This window comes from Nanorana parkeri, unplaced genomic scaffold (assembly GCF_000935625.1).
Source record: "Nanorana parkeri isolate BGI_ZX_2015 unplaced genomic scaffold, ASM93562v1 scaffold1169, whole genome shotgun sequence".
NCBI lineage: Eukaryota > Metazoa > Chordata > Amphibia > Anura > Dicroglossidae > Nanorana > Nanorana parkeri.
The window spans coordinates 457,501-465,422 of record NW_017307437.1 but is presented as its reverse complement, the minus strand read 5'-3'; the positions used below and the strand labels follow the sequence as shown (position 1 = coordinate 465,422).

The 7,922-nt window shown below is 49.1% G+C and overlaps 1 protein-coding gene across 1 annotated transcript in view; it reads right to left on the bottom strand.

Moving 5' to 3' along the window:
- The window catches only part of PIK3R6 (phosphoinositide-3-kinase regulatory subunit 6), a 45,848-nt gene that overhangs the window by 36,893 nt on the left and 1,033 nt on the right, over positions 1 to 7,922 (bottom strand). The window lies entirely within an intron of this gene.

The following is a 7,922-nucleotide window of genomic DNA, read 5'->3' as shown; positions in this document are numbered from 1 at the left end:
TGGGGGGGGGGGGGGGGAGGGGGGGTTCTAATATTCATTTTGCATCTATGTGACCAGTTCACACACAAGCTGCAGTGAGCGGAGTTCCTCTTTAAGACACGGCGGTAATGAAGAGAGTAACATTTCTCGCATGCTTCATATAACTCCATCAATACATGGGCAGAGGTCGGGCTTGATCCTTGATTCGTAGAACGTGATTAGTTAATTAGAAGAAGTCTGACTGCCGGGGGGGAGGAACAACTTTCTGATGAAGTTAAAGGTCTGAGGCCGGGACAGGGCAGATAGCGGGCACTAGATAGATAGATTGATTTCATTGATAACCCCCCCCCCACACACACACACACTTCCTTTGAGCAGAATTCACAGCCTGTGGATATTTCTTCTACATAGCTGGGAAACTTTCAGTTCTCATTTTAGAATTTGTCCGCATTCCTTCTTTTAATCATTTCTATCTCAGATAGCTATACATAGATATATAGATACAGTGGCAGACCGAAGGGCCCCAATGCAAGATTTTTTCCCTGTCCCTACCAAAGGGGGGTGGGGGGGGGGGCAGAAACAGCGGATCTTGGCACCAAAGGAGCTTACACTCTAATGTCCCCCCACAGTCACACACTGTTATTATTATACATTTATATAGCTCTGACATATTCCGCAGTGCTGTACAGAGAACACAGAGCCAGTCACATCAGTCTCTGAACCAGAGGAGCTTACACTCAGATGCCCACCCTCAGACACACACTATTATTATACATTTATATGACTCTAACATATACCATGGTGCTGTACACAGAACACTGAGCCAGTCATATCAGTCTCTGAACCAGAGGAGATTACACTCTAATGTAGAATGGCACCAGCTGTAGAGGGACTGCAAATCCCAGCAATACATTATACAGCAATGCAAAATAGTATATGAATTGGACTCAGCAAAGCACTGAACTCTGGACTTAGCAAAGCACTGAACTCTGGACTTATCAACGCACTGAACTCTGGACTTAGCAACGCACTGAACTCTGGACTTAGCAACGCACTGAACTCTGGACTTAGCAACGCACTGAACTCTGGACTTAGCAACGCACTGAACTCTGGACTGCAATATTTCATTCAACACTGGGATAGAGAAATAGGTTATCCTAGAGAACATTCCAGTGTAGAATTCCCCATTACAATCCATTTTTCTTACCTTATACACTGTAGTGCTGCCAGAGCCCAACAACCATCCCGGCCACACGGTCTGAAGGGGGCAGGGCATGTGACACACAGTGCCTGCATCAGGAGAGAGGTGATCCGGTGGTGTTTCCTATATACCGCCTGCATTGTATTCAGGGCATATACATTGCAGGCGGTATATGGGCCCCCGCAGTGCCCCCCTACACTACGCCACTGGAAGTGGGAGAACAGCAGCAGTAGCAGCCGAGCGGACTGACAGCCCCGGAGCCTCCGTGCTGCCCGGCCTGCCATATGCCACCGCAGCGCCTGCCCAGTCTGCATCAGAGAGATCCTGCCCCCCAGCCCAGTCCCTGTCAATGGGCCTTCCCTAGCCTTGGGCCCTGGGGAGGCTGGATAGATAGATAGATAGATAGATAGATAGATAGATAGATAGATAGATAGATAGATAGATAGATAGATTGGCTTGGACAGAGAGTGGAAAGCTCCTCTCCAGTAACATTGCCCCTAGGCACAGGCCAACAATGTCTCCTCTCTCATACACTGATAGTGATGAATGGCGGAGGGAGAAGGATACAGCAAGAAAACAGAAGATACAAATAAAGAGACGATGGCGTCAGGTGATGCTGTGTATGGGGAGCAGAGGAAGAAGTAGGGGACATGGAGGACGGATGACAGGTTCCCGCAGATTGTAAATAAAGAATAAATGTGATCTCTATGGAGTGAGGCAAAGTGCAACGTGAGACGAAGCTCATGACAACTCCTCATCACTTTCCCTGGAATCATCGCTGCATCCAGAGCTCACATGATAATGACTCGGAGAGTCTGAGAGGTCTCTGAGCCCGGGCTGCCTCCAAAACAGAGATGACTGGAAGGCATAGTTTCCCTGCCAGATATAACAGCAGCTTTACACCAAATTACCCAAAAATGGAAACCCAACAACTTCCAGAAACTTTGCAAAACAGCATAAATAAATTCCAAACACGTCACAAGATACAACAACAGTAAAAAAAAATTCAGAGAGATTCCCCCTTTTATTATTAAAAAGCCGTCCTTTAGCTCCATTCGGTGCCTAGGCTAAGATGATGTCATCAGTCTGCTGCAGGCAAGAGGAAGCATTTCCTCAGTCTCCCCTCCCCAGTGATGAGTCTGCTGCAGGCAGGAGGAAGCATTTCCTCAGTCTCCCCTCCCCCAGTGATCAGTCTGCTGCAGGCAGGAGTAAGCATTTCTTCAGTCTCCTCTCCCCCAGTGATCAGACTACAACATTGTAACTTTGTAGCAAGTCACAAGGTGAGAGGCTGCAGCAGGGGGCTGATCTGTGTGAACACAACCAAGAACTTCATAGGCACCAGGATTTATATGACCGTGTCATCTCTAAGCCGGCATTTCACTCTTGAAAATCCAGGTGACCCCGGCTGATGTCTGAACAAAGATGGCTCCACCCTTCTGGAGAGAAAAGCAGATGACGGCATTGTCAGGGTGAGTCCTGTGATCGGTAATACATACCTGGAAATGCTATACTGACACATTACTTGCTGCAAAAGAATATATCTCATGACAAGTCCACCTTAAGCTGCACTTTGCCCAGCATTGCTCATGCTAAATCTCAAAAGCCACTCTGCGTTCAGCAAGCTGCCCTCCGACTGCTGAGAAGGCGTTAGCACGCACGCTGGGACTTGTGGTTCCTCGACAGGATAACATGAACAACCTACCTGGGTCTTCGGGATCCCTGCGAGCAGCTCCCAACCACAATGAACTCCTGGCACGACCAAGCAGAACAAGAGAGCTCGGCACATCTGGGCTCCTGGCTGACTCACTGGCAGTGGAAATAATGAGCGGTTTGTCTCCCGTTCCTCGCTGTATAAAGGGCTTTTCACAGCCCTAATAAGGGGGATTGTCAGCCCGGGGACAACCTCAAGCTGCGCCGGGCTGGGAATCGGAGGGAGGGAGTCAAATAAAAAATTCCCTCACACTTCCATATTACACCGCCCGCCGCTTAACCCGTTCGCACCCAAGCGTCGGCGAGCCAGTACGGCACCTGCTCGTGCTACCGCCGCGCAGGGGTTAATATTCCGCAAGTGCTCATGCGGAGATAAAAGTTACCACTTCTAATGGAATATTCATAGCTTTTTTTTTTTTTTCCCGGGATCGATACGCCTGCCCATCAAACATTCATGACGACCATCCCAAGGTAACTGGATTTCCAAACAGCGGAACGGAAACATCGAGTTATTACCACCGCAGAGGCGATTCCGTGACTTCGGAATTCTTCTAAGAATTGGCCAACCGTCCACCTTAATGGTCTGCAATGGTCAGCAGAAAAGGAACGCAGCGAAGGGATCGCCAGCGAGAAAAAGGCTCAGAGACCTCTCAGACTCTCCGAGTCATTATCATGTGAGCTCTGGATGCAGCGATGATTCCAGGGAAAGTGATGAGGAGTTGTCATGAGCTTCGTCTCACGTTGCACTTTGCCTCACTCCATAGAGATCACATTTATTCTTTATTTACAATCTGCGGGAACCTGTCATCCGTCCTCCATGTCCCCTACTTCTTCCTCTGCTCCCCATACACAGCATCACCTGACGCCATCGTCTCTTTATTTGTAGCTTCTGCTTATTTTCTTGCTGTATCCTTCTCCCTCCGCCATTCATCACTATCAGTGTATGAGAGAGGAGACATTGTTGGCCTGTGCCTAGGGGCAATGTTACTGGAGAGGAGCTTTCCACTCTCTGTCCAAGCCAATCCATCTATGATCTATCTATCTATCTATCTATCTATCTATCTATCTATCTATCTATCTGTCTGTCTATCTATCCAGCCTGCCCAGGGCCCAAGGCTAGGGGAGGCCCATTGACAGGGACTGGGCATGGGTGGTGGGAGGGGCTGGCAGGGTGCTGTACATAGCCCAGTGACACCATCACTGGGTCCATGTGCAAAGCCGACAGATCATGGGTGGTGGGAAGGGCTGGCAGGGTGCTGTACATAGCCCAGTGACATCATCACTGGGTCTCTGTGCAAAGCTGACAGATCATGGGTGGAGGGAGGGGCTGGCAGGGTGCTGTACATAGCCCAGTGACACCATCACTGGGTCCCTGTGCAAAGCTGTCAGATCCTGGGTGGTGAGAGGGGCTGGCAGGGTGCTGTACATAGCCCAGTGCCATCATCACTGGGTCCCTGTGCAAAGCCGGCATATCATGGATGGTGGGAGGGGCTGGCAGGGTGCTTTACATAGCCCAGCGACATCATCACTGGGTCCATGTGCAAAGCTGACAGATCATGGGTGGTGGGAGGGGCTGGCATGGTGCTGTACATAGCCCAGTGACATCATCGCTGGGTCCCTATGCAAAGCCGACAGATCATGGGGGGTGGGAGGGGCTGGCAGGGTGCTGTATGTAGCCCAGTGACATCATCACTGGGTCCCTGTGCAAACCGACAGATCATGGATGGTGGGAGGGGCTGGCAGGGTGCTGTATGTAGCCCAGTGACATCATCATCAGAGTCATCTGACATACTAGGTTTATTGTAGTGATAGGTCCACTTTAAGGCATTTAATTACACAGGACTGGTAGTTATTGCGCAGGTATGAGGTTTGTTATCTGCGAAGCCATTAGGCTCCCCCGGAAACCATAGTGAAAAATACGCCATTCTTCTCTCGCTGTGACAGCGCACGCCGCATTGTTATACAGTAGAAGTCGCTCCGTAGTATACTATAAAAATGTCAGCGAACAATGGCAGGAAGCTGTTGACATTAAACAAGTCGTTTGGTCTCCGTGCGCAGTGTGCAGCAAACAACGTCTGTCTCGCTTACATGTATACACCATACATGACCTAGTGCACCGCCAGTGAACTTCTGATGCACCCGTGGAGAATGTCCACACGTACCCAGGAGATGTCAGGAGGGGACCCTGAGGCGGCTTAGCATGAGAGCCGCCATTTGGATATCTCTACTTCCACTTAGCAGGCCCAGGACAGATTTATGACATATTAAAAGGTATCTGTGGTCAAAAAACTAAAAATAAATCTTTATTTCTATATTGAATTTCCATAAGTTCTATCCCACTTCTAATAATATCAATCTCGATGTTTGTAAACTGAAGATGCCCATAGGATTGACTTCAACAATGCACTGACACCATTTCACTCCGAGCCTGCCTTCTAAGCTACAACTCAACGTCTGAACAATGTAACATTATCATTGCTTGCTGGAAGCAGTGCATGATGGGATATGTATCCTTTAGAAATGGAGATTGCATCACATCAAGCAGCAGTGAAAGAGACGCAAAGCACACTGGGAATCCAGGAAGTTGTTGGAAGTGATGGGCAGACGGAAGGCACCGCTCACTACATAAAAGGGATTATTTCAAGTAAACTTTGATTGTATTATCAGAAACATCTCCAATATGTGTTGCTATTACAATGCTAATGATATAAGGGGAGAGGATATGATGGAACTTAAAGGAGAACTATGGGGTCAGTGTTTTTCCCCATAGTTCTCCTTGGGGTAACGGGAGGACACAAACTAGCGCCCTCCCGTTACCCTAAGCTCAGTATACCGCGAGCTACAGCTCACGGTATACTGAGACGCCGCAGCTGGAGCGGATCCCGACGTAGATGACGGGATCCGCCCAGCTGCGTGAGTGACAGCTGGCTCTGCCTATCTAGAGGCAGAGCCAGCTGTACCCGCCCCTTCCCCCGTCCGTTCCGCCAGTCAGCGCTGGCAGATCGGAGCGGGGAGAGGGGAATCCAGCCCCTCCCCCTGTCACGGCAGAGAGCCGTGACAGGATCGAGAGGTGAGGGAACCCGGTATGTGTTTCCTCACCTCCCGATCTACTGAGCCGACCTGTGACAGTCTCATTGTCACAGGTCGGCTTAGAACTATGAGGTGAGTGGAAATCACTCATGTCATAGTTCTCCTTTAAGCAAGTCAACATGTTATAGGGGACCCCCTTTATCAGGGTTTACCAAACCACTTGCTGGAGCAATCGTACCAAGGAATGCAACAAAATTTGTCACAATTTGTAGATTTTGGGCCTTGGTGCCGCCTGTAGGCACCCTGCTGGGTGTAGGAAGTGGCCAAGAAATGCTGCTCTGTTACTACTACACCTTACAAAGAGATTTTAGACAATTATGAACTTCTAACCTTGGGGTAAAAGTTTGGTGAAGGCCCTTTTCTGTTTCAGCATGACTGTGCCCATGTAAACAAAGCCAGCTCAATAAAGACATGAGTTTGGTGTCCTCATGTGGCCTGCACAGAGCTCTGACTTCAACCCTACTGAACAAAAGCAATGAACTGGAATGCCGATCGTGAGCTATGTCTTCACATCCAGCATCAGTACCTGGCCTTGCATATGTTCTTTTGGTTGAATGGCACAACGTTTCACAGACACCCTCTGAAATCTTGTGAAAAGTCTTCCCAGAAGGGTGAAGACTGTTAAAGGAGAACTATGGGGTCAGTGTTTTTCCCCATAGTTCTCCTTAGGGTAACGGGAGGACACAAACTAGCGTCCTCCCGTCACCCTAGGCTCAGTACACCGCGAGCTACAGCTCGCGGTATACTGAGACGCCGCACCTGGAGTGGATCCCGACGTAGATGACGGGATCCGCCCAGCTGCATGAATGACAGCTGGCTCTGCCTATCTAGAGACAGAGCCAGCTGTACCCGCCCCCTCCCCCGTCCATTCCGCCAGTCAGCGCTGGCAGATCGGAGCGGGGAGAGGGGAATCCAGCCCCTCCCCCTGTCACGGCAGAGAGCCCCCGTCCGTTCTGCCAGTCAGAACGTCGGTATGTGTTCGCTCACCTCCCGATCTACTGAGCCGACCTGTGACAGTCTCATTGTCACAGGTCGGCTTAGAACTATGAGGTGAGTGGAAATCACCCCCTCATAGTTCTCCTTTAAAGCTGCAAAATAAGGAACCAACTCTATATTAATGCCCATGGTCTTTGAATGGGATGCCCAAAAAGCACATATAGGTGTGATGGTCAGGTGTCCACATATTTTGGCCATATATTGAAGCCTGTGCCATTTTCAGACCTAGGTTCTCCACCTGTTCCCTTCCATGCCTTCCCATCCCCCTCAATGCATGTGCACGTCGTTTCAGGGTTGTATTGAAACAAATCTAAAAAAAAGGAAAGTTACATTTCGTCTAATTATTTTTTAATTTTTAATAATGTGGTCTGCTCCAAGGAGTCGATGTTGCTGTGCTCTTTGCCTTATGAAAAGTAGCTTAGGGAAACAGTTCAATAAAAGTTATGCCCCCAATAGAACAAAAAGTCTTGCCCCCCAATGGATGATAAAGTTTTACAACCAGGATCTTCCCTTGCCTATTCTTGGTGGCTGCATTTGTTACTCAGCAGATGTAAAGTAGGACAGGGTACCCACTTCCTCATTGCCTGACAACCTGGGCAGCCCTTTGCTGATGCCAAAGCCACATTGAACTGTACATAGCACTACTGCTAGGGTTGCCACCTGTCCAGGTTTCACCCGGACAGTTCGGGTTTTGAATGCTGTGTGCGGGTTTCATGGCGCCAGGAACCCGGACACAAGATGTCAGGCAGACAGGGGCAACCAAAATTAAGATAGGGGCTACTGGCCCCCCACTGAAAATAGTCTCAACTGTGTTATTTACATATTAATGGGTGATGCCCATTACATATGAATAAGCCACGACTTATTCTCGCAAAAGAATATGTCCATGTGATGCTATAGTGTTCGGGTTTCGTTTGAAGAAAAGGTGGCAACCCTAACTACTGCA